The sequence below is a fragment of the Diadema setosum genome, chromosome 4 (genome assembly GCF_964275005.1).
Source record: "Diadema setosum chromosome 4, eeDiaSeto1, whole genome shotgun sequence".
In the NCBI taxonomy this organism is placed as follows: domain Eukaryota; kingdom Metazoa; phylum Echinodermata; class Echinoidea; order Diadematoida; family Diadematidae; genus Diadema; species Diadema setosum.
The window spans coordinates 5,395,529-5,415,343 of record NC_092688.1 but is presented as its reverse complement, the minus strand read 5'-3'; the positions used below and the strand labels follow the sequence as shown (position 1 = coordinate 5,415,343).

Sequence of the window (19,815 nt, the reverse complement as noted above, 5' to 3'; positions counted from 1 at the left end):
GTAATTGCACATGTCATGTCGATCAGTGCTTTGGACATTACAGCAGCATAACAACATTTGTATTTGCAAGAGAATATTAAGTAGAGAGGTGAAGGTTGAGGTTTGAGTTTTCTCCAGTTTGTCTCCCTCTACAGGTCAGCAGTTGCAATCTTACAAATTTCATTTGCTAGAGGGAGACAAACTGTAGAAAATTCAAACATCGACATTTGTATTGGTTTTTCAAGAAGGAACAACAACTTCTGTAGCAGCAATTTGTAGTTTCCCAGGACCCCATTTCATAAAAAGATGTCGAGATAAAAACCCTTGCTAAAAGAGCTACTTCCATTTGATTCTTGTCATTACCATGACACTTGCCATTCCAGCAAGAGTTGCTTTGATAGCAACTTTTTAGGAAATGTGACATTGAGCTATCAAGTCTCCCTGATTCTGCAGGAGGCTTCCTAATAACTAGCATATCTATCTCGTCGCAAGACAATAATAGCCACTTTGATCAGGAAATTACTTTTGTGCCTACTAAGACGCAAATGTGACCCTGCATCACAAAACCAACAAAAAGTCACCAGACATGGATTTTTAATTAGGGGCAGATTCTGAAAGAGCAGACTCTTAAGTTTAAAATGATGTATAACTCAATTCAGAGGGACTCTCCCGACCTATTTAAATATTGAAACAAAAGCACACACTCTGGAAAAGAGTAAACTGAGAAATAAGGCTCTGAATTGCAGGGTCTATTCAAGCGATTTATCTTTACCAAGCTGTGCTAGCTGTGTGAAGAATGGGATTAAAAAAAAAACAACAGCAACAACATGGTGTAAACCTCGGGAGCAACAATGAAGGGATTATTAAATTAATTGGGCATGCTCCATGAACACATTCTATCCATTATTTATGCCAACTTTCAAAGCAGTAGCATCATCTTTTCAAAAGTTATTGGAGTTGAAAATGAAGAGTGTGCAAAGGATTTTCAAGAAATGAGAAGGGACCTGTAAGACATACCTGATCACACTACTCTACCAATAAGAGGGTTGTTTAAAAACTACTAAAAATGCACTTTCCCACTCATTTTATGATCCCAAACTTTAGAATAATGTAGAAGAAGAATGGCTCTTTCAGAAAACATGAAAAACTCAAGATTGACTTACATGTAGTTGATGCAGTTCACCTTTTTTGAGTCCTTATGTAAAAATCAAGGGGTGCGAATTTTTGTTGGTTTTGTGATGCATGGTCACATATAAAACACAATCATCTTCCTTGTTGCTCTTTGGAATCTCCTTGATTTTGATGTGAGACTGTTGACAGCCTTGGTATACTGCATTTTGTCCATACTTCCTAAATTATATCCCCATGGTTCAACAAACACTGGAGAGTGTGCACGCATAATATTGGCTTGAGCAGAATTGGATGATACTGCTTATAGAAAGAAAATTGTAGTCTGTAAGCATTCATTAGAAAAAAAAAATGGGAAGGTTTATGCATTGCTGCAACATGTGGAGAACATTTCAAGGGTACATGTACATGTTTTGTTTTCCTTCTCATATTTCATTGTCGAGGTATAGTGTTCAAGGAAAAGTCTTTATGATTTGACAGGTCAAACTCAGCTCGTTCTTTTATATGTGCTTTGTAAGCATATGTTGGTCTCAATGAGGCTTTTTTTAATCTGATAAAGTATATTCTGGTACATGTCTGCATCCCTACTTGTAGGTTTATAGAAGTAAAATCAGGATAAGAAAGTGAAGCTATACACTGTATGTCTCAAATGTTATGTGTATCAATTTATCTGTCATGAGAAGTTTATATCATAGAATATAATGCTCAGTAATCTTGCAATTGAAATTCTATCATTCTGTTATGAGGTGTAATAATAGAATACAAAGGACAGCAATGAAACATATAAAAACATCAATGTAAGTGATATCAAGCGGTTCTTGTGGAGCCTTAGTACTGATCTTTTTTAGCATTTTTTTTTTTTTTTAGAATACATGTATTGTTGTATGATATCCTATTACCAGGTATATACTACTGTAAACGTGGACATTTTTGTGGTTTTTACATTTTCGCATATTCTGCACTACTTTCGGCTAACGCGAATTCAAAAACCTGCAAAAATATCTTCACAACTATCTCTACACATTTTGAATGGATTGACAATTGCGCAGCGCAAATTCAAGAACCCTCCCATATTTTGTGGCCCGCTCAGCGAAAAAAAAAAAAAATTTGTACCAAAATATCGACGTTTACAGTAATACACCTACTAAAACTTTGTTATGGACTGAAATAAACAGAATTGTCAGTTTGTATATCAGAGCATTTGAAAAAAGAATAGACACAAGTACATTGTGATGTTGGTTGGCAGATCTCTACACCTGGAATGCATGTATCAACCAGTGGTCAATGTAAGTGGTGTTTCCTCTTGTGAGAAGTTGTATGTCCGACAGTTGGTGGTCTTGGCTATGTGTAGTTGAAGTTATCAGTGAATTCTTGGTATCGCCAGTACTTACTTGCTGTGCACAGAGCAGCGTTTTAGATGCATTACGGGATAGCTCAGGGGATAAACTTCCCCCAGTTTTGGCTGCATATATGCATTCAGGTCATGTTCCGTCTTTGTCCATGAATATTTTTTTTTTTTTGAAAATTTCTTCACTTTCCATCATGTGACCAGCACATTGAAGCTTTGCAGTAATGAACCATGACTCTAGTGACCGCAAGTCAGTAAAATTGTGAAGTTTTGAACTCTTTTTTAGTTTAATTTTAAGCGAAGAAAAAAGCAACAATGAAAGAAAAGCAGACAAAAATTGCATTGAATTGCATGGGAACTAAGACGCGCAAGATAACCGGAAGTGACAATGGCACCGAGGAATCCCACAGTGTATCTGTGACAGGGCTTTTTAGCATGCGTAAAAGTTTTCTGTGCATTGGTGATATCGAGAATTAGCTGATTTGTCATAGGCTCACTTCACTTTTTGTGTACCATGTTGGCAGACTTGACTCAGTCAACTGCTTGCCAACTTCGCATATTTTGCTCAAACGCACAGCCACCCACAAGCCAATCAAAAAATCGCAACATTCCACAGTAGTACACTGAAAACGTCTTAGCCATGAAGGCTTTGTCACAAAATGTACATCACGGCAAACCTCGTGATTTTGTCTACAGCTTTGCTGTACTGCATGTCCACCATGAATGCTTCTATAAAGAGTCACGTAGCTTTGAAAAACAATGTTTTCCAAAGCACTCTTGCATTGCAGTCTCAGAATAATGTTCTGAGAATGACTCAGAGTAGGGAGCCTTAGATTTTCGAGACGGTGACGTTCATTGAATCACCGGTACTGTATAATGTACATTATATTGGTGACATACACTTTTACAGTGGTAATATCCTTAACCTGTTTGTCACATTAATGTGGGTCTGTTCTCAGGATTCTAAAATAATCATGTTTGATGTTCCAGATCTATTCATTTGGTTGTGTACCTATCTTGTTTGCTCTGATATGCATATCGAACAGGCACTGTGTTTAAAAAAAAACCCAACAACAAATGTACTACATGTATTTGCTTCAATGTGTTACTGAAAAACATTTTAGTTGTAATCAAGCAACAAAATTACACTGAAAAGTCATGGCGTTTTCTTCTTTTCTTCTTTTTTTACAATCACATTCGATGTACAGGTTAGGTATGTGAGACAATGCTAAGGTCTTTTGTTGTTGTTTTGTTTTGTATGTTTTCTACAAATGCATCACCTGAACTATAAGACATTTTACATGCGTGGAATAGACAAAGGATAGTGTGTCTGATGAAGGCAACATTGTGGTTAATAAGTCAATATTATCTCATACATTCATATGAATAGCCTTTTACATTATTATCACTCAGCTGTGAAATTGACTAGTCTCTGTCCGAGACACCTTGAGATATATATCTCCAAATGAAGGCCTACACTATCATGCCATGGCCTTTAGGACATACAACTGTATCTGTAGTTTTCACTGGAGCTTATGTGGTGAAAGTGTCTTTTTATGACATTGTGCTTGTGTTTGTATATTGTGAATTTGAGGTGTCGTCTTCTATGACCATTTTCTATACGTGTCATTGCATGTGGATTGATATACAAAGATAATTTATGACGCTATGTGCCTTCACCTGTTTAAAGAAAACTATGTAATGAGAGTTCTATGATAATAAAGCTTTGGATAATGACTCTTCAGAATTCTGTAGCACCTGACAATTCTGTGTTTGTAAAAATGGGGCAGTAACACCTACAATGTTGGGTTTTGTTTTGTTTTGTTTTGTTTTGTTTTTTAATGTGACAATGGGTTGAAAATGCAGGGAGCATTCTCACCAAAGCATGGCAAAGTTAAACAATATTTGTACCATGTAAGTTAGAAAGAGGAAATACATTTGGGATGTACATCCAACAGAGCAGAGATTCCTTAGAGGAAAGTGTGCTGCGATGAAATGGTCAGCTGCTTTGATGATTTTGATACATGTAACATTAATGTGGCATGATGCGAGAGTCTCTGTTTCAATCTCTGCTCATCGCAACAACAAAGTTTCCAGACATCAACTCAATCCATTCATCCCTTTCATTCATTAAGTCTACATTCCAAGACATTCTCTGTTACGTGTACAATGTAGCAGTAGACCCAATCTTGCTTCATCTAGACAGCAGTTTGCATGAACACCGCACAACAAAGGAAAACAGATCACTATGGAGATAAGTTTTTTATAGCAAAAAATTTGTAATTTTCCACTCTTTACATCGCCTTCCATGTCAACATATTTTCCTCTTTCTCCCTCCACAGCAGGAATACCCATTGGCCAGGGAGAAAGGGGCTTCACATAGTTTCAGTCTACAGCACATGGGAACATCAGAAAATTGACACATTTTCAATAGATCAAGAGAAAATGACCCCCAGGTTTGCTTTTATAACTTTAAAACTTCAATCAGATGATGATTACATCTTATTTCATCTCAACTTGCACATATTACCACCTTGGAGCCATGTCAAGAACTCTAGTGGAAATAAGTAAATAAAGAGAAGAAGAAACAAAAAAAAAAAAAAAAAAAAACGTATCACTATTAGGATACCCTTTTGCTTCATCATCATACTCTGAAATGATGGACAGAAATAGATGCACACAGAACTAAAAAATGCAACAGTGCCAAAGAAGAGAAAATTCATGCTGGAGATATTCTCATGCCATAAAAATTGCGAACATTATTCTCTAATTCTCTAGAATGGCACATTTGAGGAGATCAATAACAATGTAACATGACATCAAAATATTGAATAAAAAGAGCAAGATGACACCTGCATGTCAAAAGCAGCGAATGCGACAAAAGTACACCTAGACAGGTAGCTGACAGGCAAGAGATAACAGAAACAAAGCAAACTCTTCACAATAAAGGGAGGGGAGGGAAACATTTCACACAAATGTAAACGTAAAACAAATATCCATTAATATCTAGCAAACAGCATAATTATACTATAACAAATAGGAAAGGAAAGAATTGCACACATTGAAGAAAACGAAAACGCTTAACAAATTGCACTCACGGGTTAGCATGGACGCAGCATGCGCGAGCAAAATTCCTATTGTAGCTGCATGCCAGATATGCAAGCAGGATTTTTTTAAAAATATGACGAAAAATGCAATGACATCACCTTAGCACTCCTTGCAAACTTACATACTTGCTACAAGGGGTTCCCATGAATACATTAAGCCCTTGCATCAACTTTAAAAATCTTTACTGCAGCAAATAAAGAAAACAATGCATGTTCGATGTGATCACATCAGATCACAATTAATTCTCATGGATAGTTTAGAGGGGCAAAAATAACCAAAGGTGTCAAAAAAAATTGAGAGAATTCACCACAATCATTCTTCAGTTTCAAGCCATGCATTTCTTTTCTAAACCTGCCTACCCTTGCATAAGTGTGTTGCATGTATCCACCACTGAAAGCTATTGTAAGGTAATGGTTGCAGGGACAGAAAAACAAAATGCCCTCCACATTGGCGTATCATTCAGTTCCACTGCTGTGCAGTCCACTATATTAAACCCCATCAGATTTATACATGCATGGATGGTGAAAACTCAGAGCTGTTAAGTACACAACATTGCATAGATAATATGATTGTATGAACTTGTAGTCTGGGGGTCACAAGCAACATTGATGCTAGGAGTTTTTTGTTTTAATGCAACAAAGAGACTCGACATTTGTACCTACACACACACACTAACTAGGAGATCTGTATTGACTGCTTGAGAAATGACAATCGAATGCATGGAAAAGCAGTGTCTCGACCAGATCTGGGGGTTCTTTCATTGCAGTAAATTAACCACTCTTTCTAAATGCACTTTGAAGAAATAACAACATATCCAAATTGCTTCCACAGCCAACCAGCCAAACAACCAACCAAACAAACCAACCCAAAAACAAAACACACACACACAAAAAAAAACAACAACAACAAAAAACAGTGCAAGGAATATGGCATAAATGTGGGACTGATCCTTAAAATGTATGCCTTTGGAAAGAATACACCCTCACTGTATTCTTGCTGAACACAATTTAGGAACACACAAGGCTTGATTTGTTTAACCCTAAGGCTGCTTTCACATAGAAGTATTCGGTATTCGCTATTCGCTATTCGCTATTCGAGCACCGAATACACCATCACCCGCACCGTCAACTCACCATCCCATGTAGTGAGGATTTCTTCCTCCTACATCGCAGCAAATCTTATAATCAATTTCTAAACTGCATCAGAATGTCGGTCTACATGCTTATATTTGCTAACGGGCAAATCCAGACCAAAAGTGTCATTATTTCATAAACGAGAGACGGTATACGCTGCAAGAAAATCGAACAAGTTCGATTCCCACTTTGCTATACTTTTCGCAGGTATTCGGTACTTTCGAATAGTGCCCTCTTATGTGAACCGGTGTGAGGAAATCCTATCGTTCGATTCAAGCTATTCGCATGCCCTCGAAAAACGAGCCCGAATACCCGAATAGTATACTTCTATGTGAAAGCAGCCTTAAAAGACTGGGCTATTTTGGTAGCTCGAAAGACTGGGGGGGGGGGGGGCCCCCCCCTTAAGATCTCGGCAGTGGATCGCGCGATCGCTGCGAAAATTTGCACAATGGTAGTGTGCGATGTAATCTACAAGATCGTATATTCAAATTTTACAAAATAGTCTTCTTTTATTTTATTTTGATTAATTATGATAATTTATGCGAGAAATCAGACTCTTTGATCTAAATCAGTAAAGAAAGCTCCAAAAGTGCTCATTTTTGGTCTAATTATTCTTAGTGGCATTCTTAGCAAATGTACTTGAAAAAAAATTCGGTATCAAAATTAATTTCATATCTATTTTATTGTTTTATGAATTTCTTATGTATTTCTTTGTTTTTTCGACCTTTTGTTTTTGTTGTTTTTTTAAACAAAATTTGTGGCAGACACTTTTTGAAGCATAATACTTCTAAAACAAATTAATTTTAGCCATTGAGAGTAAAAATAAGCATATTTATATGAGCCATGTGAAAAAACTCAATTTGCATTGACTTTGTACACAAAATCACATTTTTGAGCCATTTTCGGCCTCACGTGCATGTACAAAAAGTTATGTAACTTCAGAACCGTACCCCAGGGCGTCACAAATTTGGTGTCAAAATGTGCGGGAAACTTGAAAGAAAAAAGTCATAGAGCATCGCGGCGAGAGCATTGCGTGTTGCAGAGTAATCGCGCGAAATGTTGAGGGGGGGCCTTTTAGCCCCCCCCCCCCCCCAGTCTTTTTAGGGTTAAAAATCTCCCCTGTGAGAGGTACACATGAAACTGTCAACCACACAACTTACTTGCAGTTGCTAATATCCTGGCAAAGTAAATGTATAGCATTAAATCTCAACACGGGCAACCTCGCTAAAGAATACACATATAAATAAAATTGGCACCTCTGCTTGAAACACACATCTGATCAAACATGTCATGGAACAATATTGTTTCAGCTTAGATGATAAAGAATTGAGGACCATGCAAGAGTTTTCATGCTACATAGAATATATAAAATGTTCCTTGAAGCAAAAAAAAAAATGTCATAAATTCACTGAGATTTAGCCTGAGGGATATCCTAATCATACACGTAATAAAATAAAAGCTGTAAAGGAGAATGACCATTTGACTCCAAAACATGAATATTGGTAAATAGGTATTAAAGGAGTAGGAACTAGCTATTCAATTCTCTCCATAATGATAGTTTTTGTTGGGGTTTTCTTCATCATTTTCCATGGTGGAAGATTTTTGAGAAAGTTTGCTTAGAAAGCAGGCTATCTTTTTTTTTTTTAATCTGTGTGGTTTTTTTTAACTCACTCCAAAAAAAAAAGCAAAACCAAAAACCAACTGCCTTCTGTAGCTGGGTTTGAGCTCAGTCATTTTTATCATCGCATCAATTGTTGTACCCACAGACACTAGCATCTTTACATGTACTTCACTGGTCATCCCCAGCCCCGTGCCCACATTTGGGCTTTCAACACTTAGAGGTCGTCTCTACTTCACCAAACACAGAAAGTATTCATATAAAAGATAGACGTTCTGATTTGCACATATGATCAGATCATGTGCATGATATTCTATTTTGGCTGTTGTTGTTTGGGGAGGGGGCTGTAAAAAGATAATACTCCTTGTCATATCAAAAGATGGCTTAATATTGGACTGATAAAATATGCCTCCTGTTTTACTTTGTGTCTGTGTGCAAAGGTAACAATGCGGAGTGGTCGTCTACACAAGCCCTACCCATTCCGCCTCAATTTCACCTGAAGCTACCACTTGGTATTTGGAGGAAACATCAATTACATTACACATTTCAGCAACATACTACCAAAAAATGTAGTTATGAAAGGATGAAGGGATTTCTGGAGTTATGCCATCATGTTCCTTGGAGGTGTGTACAGCATTCTCAAGCAGCTGCAGCAGACTGCTGAGATCTCCATGGTGCTATTCCCAACAACACGCCACGACACTTCATCAGCTTAAACATTACTCTTACTTGCCTTGTGCTACACAGAATAATCCACTGATAGCCACAAGCTTTGCCAACATACATATTGCACTTAAAGACGTATAAATAACACTACTCATTTATCAAGACATTTGCACAAAATGCGTATGAAGCCCACATAAAAAGCATTTGAAATAGGCCCACAATTTATCATGTAGCCACAATTTATATTCTACCAATATATGACTTTCCAATAAACCTATATCTTTTCTTTAATTACACATTAATTCAATCATCAAAAATTTCATAGCAATTTACAGAGATCATTGAATTCAAATTGTTGCCACGGTAATATTGTATCTTAGAAAGTGCCCTCAGGGTAGAGCTCATTAAGCCATTTCTTGCAAAACTGACAATTCATAAGTTTAAACCAAATTTCAGTGCAGCACAAATGCAGCACAGATGACAAACTGTGTGTCAAAGGAGATAATCAATTTGACAATTGAAAAAAAAAAAATCTACACTTCATATCTCTGTGGTAGAATTATCAAATTACACTTCTAAATCTCCTCACTGTCTTTTTTCTTGTTCAGTCAGAACATTTACTGGTCTGTTTGCTTACATTTTCCTCTCCTATCAAAGTAAAGTTTCTCTTTAAAGCATTAAAAAGATAAGTCAGCTTTGTTGCAGGAAAGCAAGAGTTGGCTGGACTAGACTGGAGAAAACAAAGCAACAGTTAATGGCACAGCAAATGAGACACTGCCATAAATAGCAAACTCCACAGTCTACATTTGATCTACATGATGACGTTAAGTATGAGACACGGCTGTTCACTAAATCCTGTAAATAATGTTACGCCCTGAGAATGAATTGTTTGACAGATTGTCGTTTACCGACATACACACAAAACAAAGCTAAAAGCATTACTTTAAACCTTAAAGGACAAGTCCACCTTCATATACATGTGGATTGAGTGAAGGCAACAATATTAGTAGAACACATCAGTGAAAGTTTGGGGAAAATCAAACAATCCGTTCAAAAGTTATGAATTTTTTAAGTATCTGGGCAGTTACTGCTGGATGAGAAGACTACCACAGTGAATGATGTCACATGCATACAATGATATAAGGAAAATGAAAAGAGAATTTCACAAAACTTTACTTTTTGAATAAAGTGCAAATTTCTTCGACTTGTTACTGACATACTCGTATGTTAAGGGTAATACTATTCCCCCTGCTTTCTGAAAGAGAGAAGTAAAGTGTTCTTTTGTTATGCGAGAAAAGTGGAAATGTGTTGAATTTTCTTTATTCTTTCTTTATATCGTTGTACACATGTGACATCACAAGCTATAATAGTAGTCTTCTCATCCAGCCATGACTGAGCAGAAACTTCAAAAATTCATAAGTTTTGAACGGATTGTCCGATTTTCCTCAAACTCTCACTGATGTGTTCTACTAATATTGGTGCATTCACAAAGCCCACATGTCTATGAAGGTGAACTTGTCCTTTAAAGAGAGGATGACAGGAACAGAGACAGAGGGAGAGAGAGATCATGTAGATGACTAGAGATAGAAAGGACATCAACCCAGAAAAACAAGAACACTCGGATCACACATTTCACTCCGATGTGGTTATATCCAGCCATAGCTACACACACGAATATCAAAGAACGAATAAATATTACAGACAGAAGGAGTCAAAAGGTGGAGAAATTGGACGATGCTGCTTTGATATGAGAAAAGTTTCCCACCAATGACATGCATGTAATTCACAGAGGAATAGGTTTGTCAGTAGAAACACAGTGAGGGGTGATGGCATTAAGTAAAGTATGTCACATTTATACGGATTTTAAGAAGAGAACATTTGTTAACTTTCACCAGTGCATTACCAGACAGATATACCTGCAATAACTGTGATGATCAACAAGTACGCATGACTGAAAACCAACATGCACTATATTTTTATGACATGGTGAAGTAACCGACTGCGGCTATTTCAACAAAGAAATACTACGTGGGGTCAAATGTTGATCTTCCCAAAAGAATTGTAAGACCTCCTCCATAAATAGACAGAGGTGAAGACTTGGTAATACGCATGACAAAAAAGTTGATCTCTGTCCCTCTAAAGCAGCAGGGCATTGTCTTTGAAGTGCAATGTATATTAAACAGAATATTGTAATGATATGCATAGTGAATAAAAGCTATACATTTGAGCTGGACATCGGGGACAGAAACAACAACAATAACATAAATGAAAACAGTAATTTTTGGCAGTTTGTAACTGAGATGAAATAATAATAATGACTGTCAGCCACCGACTTTTCCTAACAAAAAAAAAAAAAAAAAAAGATGGAGGAACTCTAAACATAAAGTCCAGTCTCTTTCCGATCACTAGCTACTGAGTCCTGAGATCAACATAATGCATATTTACTGCTTGTCCCCTGCTTGAAGTCCGCCAGCAAATAATCTCACATAGCTTGAGTCTCTGCAAACCTGAAATGTGGGCTGACACGTCGCCCATCGCTGTTGAATTAAATGCATCTCTACCAAGTTTTCTCTGTCATCTTGGGTTAGTTCCACAATTACAGACATGCAAACTACCGATGTAACAATTTGTCAGGATTACTACCACTGCTTCTGTGTCTCATCAAACTACAATGTAGCACCTCATGATCTTACCCTCCTTTTCTCACGATCAGATGGGAGACATCCAACACAAGGGATTCACATTTGTAAAAAAAAAAAAAAAATAAACCAAATGCTGCATATGCGGTGAATTTTGCTGTGTTAATATTTTCATGAATACTAGTAAACGTGAGAATGTCACAATAAATATATTGCCTCCCACAAAAAAAAAAAAAAAATCCAGTGTATATTGACTCCAAAGTCGGAAACTATTGGACTTTTCTCCAAATGTGGATAATACCAATTTTTCATTAGTCATTCTGATTTCTAATTAATACAACCACTCAAAAAATTAAAGAAGTTCAAATTTGTGAAAATTGCAAAGTATATGACGTATGCAGTAGACATATTAGGAGACTGAAAATTACCACAAGCAATTTTGCGCCTTTGACTAAGGCAGCCATTTGGGGCACCAAATGCAAGTCATCTATGACTGGTTTGCATGTCGGTACATTGTCGTGATGTTTCAACCCCTGCTTTCAATCTATTTCAAATTTCCACTGATTTGTTGCACTTAATCTCCTGCTTTTATCACAATGATTGACTTGTATGGGATACCTCCCATCTTGGACTATGCAGGTGGTCAATATCCTTCCATTAAATCATTTCAAAAAATCTAAAAAGACATCTCATGGTCAATGGCCAAAATGAGGCCTCACAAATCTTGATTACTGTACACAATAAAATCTGAGGATCAGCACATCCCCATCACTAAAATTGCACATTGGAGTCATTCTACAAAATTTACACAGAAGACATTTGCATTGTATTTTCACACAAAGGTACGATAATAAGAGTTTGTGTCTTAGAAATGCAACACTGTACACGCACAATACAAAACTCTTTACACTGTGCTTTTATATGATTTTTCTGGTATCAAAACTACAACGGTACATGTACATTGTACACCAACGGAGGCCAAACATTGTGTTTGTTTCCACGTGGCGGAAAGATAAGACGCGAGGTGACATGTGACATGGTCTGTAGTGTATGTTTGGCAGTGACAATGCGATCGGATGCATAAACTTTGACCTCATCTTGCAAAACAAACACAACCCAGCAAACGACGCGTCAGATTCAGCAGAACAGGTCCTTTGGTAGACGATACGCACATGGCTTCCTACCTTGGTGTGGATTCTGATCTTGCACTTTCCCCCTTTCTGACTCCCCTCTCTCTACATATAACTGGAGGTGATGTCCACGCCTCCCTTAACCCGTTGAGGACGAGCCCCAAGCATGCTCTGACAAGCGTCTACGGGAAATGTGTGTTGCAGCAAAATTAAACCGTCCTCAACAGGTTAATATCAAGACTTTTTATTGCAGCTTGTTGCAAAAGAGAAAAAAAGCAAAAGACAACGCATGTAGTCTTTTATCGTATTACTTCTTCGCCAAAATACTCATGTGTGGAACACTACGCTAAAATGATGAGAGCTGTTGGTCCAATGTCTGTCCCTCTCTAGAAATGGATGACTTTGTCTGCCATCATGATGCATCTCCACCTGCTCACACCTGCCTCCACATATGACCCTTTGCCGCTGAACTGGAAATTGTAGACCATCCATCCTCACTCAACAATACCATAAGACTATTGCTGTGCCTGTCAAATCTGAATTTGAACTGGCTTTTACAAGCACATAACATACAACTTAATGATTTAAGTTTGTGTTCTACTTAAGAATTATTCCACTTAATACATGTCTGGCTGTTTCTTCTTCCATTCCTCCACTAATGTTTTGACCTTTTGTCCTTCAAAGAAAGAAAAAAAAAAAAGGTCAGATGACGCTGGGTTCAGAGCACACAAATCACATGACGTACAAATGAGACTGGTTTCCCTACGTAAGGCAAGAATGGTGTCAGAGAGAGTCTGAGAAAGTTCTCTCGAGTCTGTCCGCTATGGCTGGACGCTTCAAGACTGTCCGTATGTGGGAGAGCAGTGCCTTCTCTTTCACTCCGATGGACAAAAGCTGCAAAGAAAAGAGAGAAAGGAGGAAGAAGAATGACATGTAGCGATAAACTGAATACAGAGTGAAAAACACATGTTTTCATTTTCGCATTGCTTCACTGTTTAATCCTTCTGTTCTGGTACTGTTTTCATCGTAAGTACTTCCAAATCATTTGATCTGAATGATGGAATGCTTGAATTCTTGTGCATATCTGAACAACATGAACTAGCAGACATCAGTTCATTGCATTCAATAGTCTTGTAGGATGGCCCTTGCCCTTTTGTGCAAGCATGTTGGTTACATTGAGATGAGTAATGTGAGTGACATGACTGGCATTGTGCCGGTCAAACTCACCCGTCCACAGCGACTGACCCCCAGGATCCTCTTGCTGTCAGCGTCCGGCATACAGCTGAAGACAGTGAGGTGGGAGGCCCGTGAGCCACAGAGGAAGGTCCCAGTTTCCATGTCACAGACTTTGACCCTCCCCAGCTTGGTGAGAATGTACACCAGCCCCTGGGCGGAGCTCACCTGGTGGGCGTGGACAGAGGGGAGATACCGGTTTCAATTCAAACTTCACACTCTTGTATTTCACTCCAATCTCAAGGAAGAAATTCAAACTAAACACATTACATTTTTACATCCTCTCTAGAGCACTGTGAAAGGAATTCATGGACTAAATTCCCTCTTCTCATTCCTCCTGAAAATCATACATTGTAATAACCTTCACTGTGTTACGTAACCAATGTTAATGTTAATACGGAAGCTTCTAGAAACCAAAATCACAACATCTTCTTTATTCCCCCTCTTACTCCCTGGTAAAAGAAACAGGAGTAGAGGATGTAAAAGACCTATGTCACTTTTGTCATTCACTCTCAAAATCAGTCTTACTGTATTACAACTAATGGTAGACATGAATGAATATCTACTTAACATCTATACATATTATCCTCCCCTCTATTCAACTTTTTGTTTTGGGCTACCTGATGTATGCATCTGTCTAGATACCTTAAAGATCCATCCATTGATTAATCTATCTATCCACCCACCCAAACATCTAACATCAACCCTATAATTCTATTTTTCCCATTTGCGGCTCAAGGATGGGTGACGATCTGAAAATACCGAAGCGAGGGCTAGTGACTTGTTAGTGCCTCTAGTGGATTACCATTCCTTTGCCTTTTTACTCTGGTGACCCAATCAGGCCACTCAAATCATTGAATCTGAAATGTTGGTGGCATGAAAAAGAAGTGTAGTGGTGCTAAATAAAAGGAAACATAGCAATTAATCTATTTTGAATCTTAGCTGCCTGATTGGGCCACCAGAAGATATTCTTTTTGAAAGTTTGGTGGCCAGACATCAATTTTTGGTGGCAGGTCACAGCTAATGTTGAGCCCTATTTTATTATACCGAGGATTTTCTTTGAGAGAACAGAAATGGAAAGTGCCTCCCCACCTGCACATTGACAGGGAAATCGTATCTCTCCTCCTCGTCAAAGTTGACCTGCTCCGAGTGGTTTGTCAGGGCACAGTTCCCGTCTATGTGCGGTCCCAGCTCTATGATGTGGATCTGATAAGCCGTGACACAAAGAACATGAATCATGATTTCATCTAACTACCAAGGAAAGATCGTGATCATTACAACAACCTTCTCACCATGCATACACACATAAAGGGGGGAAAACTGTAAAATACTTGAAAGTGGAATTTTCTCTTTCACAAATGCAGGCACAAAGTAAAGTCAACCTTGATATATGTGGCTGTTCCCATACGATGTAGAGCTCTGCAAGTAGTGATTGAATTTTCTATTCAACCAGAGTCTTCACAAAGATTTGTGAGATCATACATTTGCATATACAACACACATAAGGGTTAAGCAAGAGTTTTTGAGGTATACTGTAAACGTCAATATTTTCGCGCGATTAATTTTTCGCGCTGAGCGGCTCGAAAACGTATTCGCGGGTTCTTAAATTCGCGCTCCGCAGCAGGTTACTTTTACTGTAGTACACATTCACTGCTTTCATCCAAAGCCTCTGCTACATAGCTTGCTATGCCAGCGTACGACAAGCGACGTAGCGAGCGGCTCGACTGCGAGTACAAGCACTCAAATACGTAGTACAGCTGTGACTGTAGTACCGTAGTTACGGGGGAATGTAGCATCGGTGCGTGCGGTGCGTGCGACAATACTGCTAGTGCTATGTTGCTACGCTACTTTATTGCTAGGCCGGTACGCATGGCCACAGAGCTAGAGAGCACATGTGTACTGCATGTACTCGTAGACGTTTACAAAAATAATGAATCTTGGCACGTTTCAGATTTTTAACTTACCGATACTAGTGTAGATGCTCCACTGCCTCCAGCTCATTTCCAAAGATTGGAGATGTAATATTTCCAAAGTTTATCCAAAAACATCCACACCGAACATTTTTACGGCAGCTGCTCAGAGTCAAAGCTAGGTAAATACATTGTATTCCATATTAATTGCTGCATTCCAAGCTCATCAAGCAGTTGAAGTTGATTCCAGGTTACAGTACAAACATGCTGAGTGAACACTAACAACAGCAGTAACGTTATTCAACATCTGATCTGGTTCGTAGTTGGAACGTAACTTTCCATTCTGAACATGTTGCAACGGCAATATCAATGGACAACTCTTAACAATCACGGGATGCGTCCTCAGAAAAAAAGAAAACAAGTAGGCCTACATCCGAAGTCAAAAACAACAGGCAAATTAGAACTGAAAGTCACGAAGAAGTTGGGGAGATGTCTACTCGTCATCCCATTCGCCTGTTTCGGCGTCACTGTCAGCACATGGAGGTACGGGACCTGCACGAGCATCGTACACCGCCTGCACGATTCCAGTTTTCCTGAACCCCTCCTTGATGATCTCTGCCTCGCTTGACACGATCGCTTGGGTGCGGATAAGCCACTGGGCGTGTACAGGCTTGATGGTGGCCGTGCGTAAATCCAATCGAGACGCGATGTCAGCCGCTCCAAGCCCTTGCTCTACCATTGCTGCCACTTTTTCGGCAAACCACATCTGGAATTGCGTGCGCATCACCTGTTTGTACTTGGCATTCACAGTAGCATCGAGAGGCTGCATTTCATCCGTGCATGTAGGTGGAACGAACACGCACAGACCACCTGCTTCCGTGATTGCTCTCCTGACGTCATCAGTACGATGGGCAGCAAACACATCGAAGATGAGAAGTGGAGGAGCGATGGTGTTCAGCCTCTCCTGAGTGCGCCGAACATATGGAACAATGATCCGCTCGATGTAGCGCACCATGGTGTCGCTTGTACTCCAGTGACTGACGCTATGCCAGATGTCCCAATCTCGAGGAAAGTTGATGTTTGGATGACATCTCTCAGTGGTCCCCTGATAGATAATCTGAGGAGGCAACAGCTCGCCACTCATGGTGCATGCAAGAAGGGCAGTGTACTGCCTCTTGTCATCCACTCCCTTGATCTCCACTTGCGTTTCCCCACGATGATTCATTGTCCAGCTCCCAGATGGAATTACTTCCACGGCAGTCTGATCCCAGTTCAAGATCAGTTCGTCTGGGATGTTGTACTTCCGGACACGCCTGCCAATCCGCCGCTGAAACTTCCCCCGCAAAGCCTCAAGGTCATCAGGGAGTTTCCGAGCTGCTTTTGTGCCTTTCCGCTTCGTGAAGTTCATGCGCTGTAGCAAAGAGCGTGCCCAAGTCTTCTCGATGACTAGGTGTCCCCCAAATTCTGACAGAATTGGAGGGGTCTCATTTTTCAACAGTCCCTTCGTTGCCGCTACCACCAGAGGGGTTGATACAGGTCCTCCACTCTCGCGCAAAGCCCTGATGAATTTTTGGACCTTCAAATCCATCTCCTTTCCAAGCATGAGAGGTCTGCCGCGGTGCTGACGGGCAAGTTCGTCGATCGGTCCAGGGATAGCTTCGTCCAGCTTTCCGAGGTAGGCCTTCTTCATCCCTCTCACCGTACTCTCGTTGACAGGGCGTCCGAGTTCCTTGGTGAAATTTCTTGCCGCCGCAACAACGCCATTTTCAGCTGCGTATCTGCCAATCTTCGCACGAAGCTGGCTGGAGTAGACTCCATACGGACCACGCTTGGGTTTCACTTTGCCGCCACTAGTAGAACTAGCGGCAGACAACGTAGACCCAAGCGTTTGGTCCGATGAATCTTCTTCCACTTTCTTCAAAATCTCCTCATTTGCTGATCGGATGGATGCTGGATCAAGTCCATCCTCTTGCAAGATCTTGTTGGCAGGCTTTGGAAAAAGCTGAAGATTATCTGTCTTCGATACTGGCTTAAAATAACGAAGCATTTTCGCTAAGATTGAATTGCCAACGGAAGGAAATCCCGGGAAAAATTCAAACACTCTTAGGAATCTAGTGCATGCGCGTTGCATACATAGACCGCATACCGTACCGCATACCGGTACGCCTAGCATGACACACAACGATTTCATCACATATACTTACCACATACACACGCATACAATCCAATCGGAATGCACGGTATGTAGGTACGCGCTCACTACAGTACGTCTTGAAATGCACGACGTCGTCCACATACCACAGCTTGGGGGGGGGGGGGCATGCAATGGGAGCAACATTTTTTTTTTTTTTGCGCCAATGGGATCGGAGGATCGCGGCCGGATATTCAGCAAGCATTACCGAGCGTCGCTCTCTACGCTACGCTACACACACGTACACGCACAATACTTACAACATGTTCGAGGACACACACCACACACACACACATGCATGCTACAGTACACATCAATCTATCGTCTCTTCGCACAGTAGCGTAAACATGCCTGTACATTGTACTACGCAGCAGTATCATCGATGAAGCGCACACAATCATCCCGTTCAAAATGTGCATAGAAAATTGTGAAGATATATTCGCGCGTTTTTGAATTCGCGCTAGCTGAACGTAGCGCGAAATCCGCGAAAATTAATGTACCGCGAAAATTTCCACGTTTACAGTAAGTATATTTTTGTGAAAAATTAATTCTTGGTATAAACACTGTATTTCAATAATTCAAATTCGTAAAGGAAAAAGGAGTGGGAAGAATTAATAGTTAGATAATCAAACAAATAATCACACATTCCAGAAGATTTCCTTTCCTCTTTACCTTATATACCATATTATTAGATTTTCCCTTCGTACTTTAAATTCTATTCCTTTAACAGGGCTTGGCAGGCCTAACTTCAAAAGATTGAGGACCTTGGGGTGCAGTTGCATGGCACAAAGTATCAGCTTTACATTTCAAAACATAGAAGTCCCTTGATGTGGAATTTAGTTTACAGACACAAATATATCTAGAAGAAATCAAAGCCAGTCACAAAAAGGACTCAGAGAATGAGGCATTTTCTTTTCTTTTCTGTTTTTTTTTTTAAGAGAGGCTTTAGACAGAATCTGACAACAATATAATGTCTCTAATTTCAGCATGCTCTTAAACATTCCTTCAGATAAAGAATGAGAGCTAGAAGTGAGAAAGACTCGAGCCCACATTCTTCTGGTGTTTGCCTCCACTCAAGCTGCACCTGCTCTCAGCTGGTGTCTGTCTACATACATTTTGGTAAAAGGAAAAATGGGAAAACAAGTGTGTGAGGTATGCACCAGGCATAGTACCCTTTCTCTACCATGTCAACACAGGTACTTTCACCCTCAAAATTCTCCTTATTACTCCCTCTGTCTCCTCTTCTGTCTCCTTTTTCTATCTCTTTTTTCTCTCTCTCATTTTTTTTTCACACTTTCTCCTCCCACTCATGCCCATGCCATCTCTCTCTTTGTTTTCTCCTACATTCACTCCTTCCCTCTCTCTCTTCTTCCGCTCTCTTCTTTCCTCTACCATTCTTTCATGCAATATATCTCTACATCTGTCTCTCTGTCTGTTTGTCTGTCTCTCTCTCTCACCCTTTCCTACTTTCTCTCCATCCTACCTTTCCCTGCTGGCCTGCCTGTCGATTGACAAGGATGAGGACGGAATTGTTGAGCTTGTTGTCGCTGCGCTGGTAGGAGGCGAAGCTGACAGCCTGCGCATCTATACACTGGCTGCGGTCGATGGTGGCTGAGTAGATCTGGACCACACCTGAAACCGATCTGGAATCTCCATCCTGTCGAGACATCCAAAAACAACATGAATGTAGGAAAGATCCACAGAAGGGCCACTCCCACTGGGAATTGTCATG

The 19,815-nt window shown here is 39.8% G+C and overlaps 1 pseudogene; it reads right to left on the bottom strand.

Moving 5' to 3' along the window:
• Window positions 1–13,070: 13,070 nt before the first annotated feature.
• LOC140226782 (clathrin heavy chain-like) overlaps window positions 13,071–19,815 on the bottom strand; it is a 63,810-nt pseudogene continuing 57,065 nt past the window's right edge.